Source organism: Gobio gobio (genome assembly GCF_949357685.1).
Source record: "Gobio gobio genome assembly, chromosome: 2".
Classification (NCBI taxonomy): Eukaryota; Metazoa; Chordata; class Actinopteri; order Cypriniformes; family Gobionidae; genus Gobio; species Gobio gobio.
Genome location: NC_137098.1, coordinates 54,732,511 through 54,734,544, shown reverse-complemented (window position 1 = coordinate 54,734,544; position 2,034 = coordinate 54,732,511).

Below are 2,034 nucleotides of genomic sequence, written 5' to 3'. Positions count from 1 at the left end.
AGCAAAATTGAACAAAAACAGAACAAGGTCTAATTTGTCATTGCATTTTATTGCAATTATTAATGTCTGAGGTCATGAATGCTAACATTCACATCTGTTCTGTGTCTATTAACGGACCCAACGTGTTCGTGTATTGCAGTGCTACTCTTCATGCCTCATCTGAGCTGAATGCAAAACAAAAACTCTCCGTTCTATAATTGCAGGTGATGTATCACAAGAAAGGTTCAAATTATGAATCGGCAGAGGCCATCCATCATCAGAACTTCACATCAGCACAAACATACAAGCACGTAATACTGCAAAGCTTTTCACCGGCTTTACCATAGCAACAGTACCGCTGTATTTATCAGCCGTTCATTGGTGAAATTAAAGTGGACTGGCAGCAGTCCAGCTACATGCATCCGTGGTTTGAGAATAAACACCATGAACAGTTCTACCAGAAAGACTCGGGAGAATAACTACTGTGACAATTATCCATTTATTAACAACCCAGCAAGCAATAAAGTACTTTGGCATAGGCCCCGTCCATAGCTCGCAATCTGAGGGTCCGGACTCTGCATATTCTGCCTTCGTCTTCAGGCAGAGGCGCAGCCGACCCCCCCGTGAGGTATGGAAGGGACCATCCTGGTGGTGGTGGGGTGGATGTAGGGAAGGATTTGACTTGGAGGTGGTGGGGAGGATGGCGGTGAATTGGAGCGTCAGCATCTGCGAACTCAGACATGAGTAGTTACCGATCTGTTATACCCAAGTATTAGAAAGTGATTGGATAAATACAAAAGTTGAAGTGACGTGACAATTAAGTCTTCCCGGCAGAACTTATGCTAAAGCTTTTTTTCTTGATAAGACCATCTGAGTCCAGTTCAAATTTCACTGAAAACAAGTCAGAGGCCATCTTGGTCACTCCATTAGGTAATATTTCTGTTCAAGTACAGTTACTTTTTTTTAATAGAGGAATTATTAAATATCTACAACAGGTTTTCAAGCTTTGTTGATTTGGTGAACATAAAGAGCCAATTCTGTAGCTTGAGTCGGGTAAATGCACACACACTGTAGATCAGGGGTTTTCCATATTCATTCCAAATCTGATGATCCTCTTGAGAGAGACTCCCCTCATATACTGTGAAAAATACTCTTTTCCCCTCCTACGAACCTGTTCAATTCAAACGTTCCACAAATCAAGTTTTTAAAGAAATTAAAGTGTTAGTTCACCCAAAAATCTACATTCTGTCATTAATTACTCACCCTCATGTCTTTCTAAACCTGTAAGACCTTCGTTCATCTTCGGAACACAAAAAAATGAAGATATTTTTGATGAAATCCGTGAGCTCTCTGACCCCACAGCAACACAACGACCACTTTCAAGGCCCAGAAAGCTAGGAAAGAGATTGTTTAAATAGTCCATGTGACTCCAGTGGTTCAACCTTAAATGTCCCATGGCATGAAATTTTCATTTTATGAGGTTTTTTAACATTAATATGAGTTCCCCTAGCCTGTATATGGTCCCCAAGTGGCTAGAAATTGTGATAGGTGTAAACCGAGTTCTGGGTGTCCTGCTCTGCCTTTGAGAAAATGAGAGCTCAGACGAGCCGATCTGGAATCTTCCCTGTATGTCGTCATACGGGGAAAGGTTACCTCCCCTTCCTCTGCTTTGCCCGCCCAGCTAATTTGGAGATAATGGATTCAGTTTATCAGTTGCAATGTCAGCACAGGCTTTACAAACAGACTTTTACCATATGGATTCGACAGCGCCGCCACAAACAGTGAGTAACAGTGTTCATTAATGCCTGATCTGTGATCAGTGATTTCTGATGTGTAGCTAATCATTCAAGTTCACGCAGACTTTCTTTCTAAATTGTTTAACACTGTTTATGCATCCGTGACTAAACGATCAACTTCACATTGTTTCTGTTAGTAGCATGAAACAAATCTGTTATTTAAAGTGTGTTAAACTACAGAGAGCGATCAAAGAACACTCTCTTTATAATGGACGAAGCTGTCAATCACACGTCGCAAGTGTATCTGCACACTTGCCCA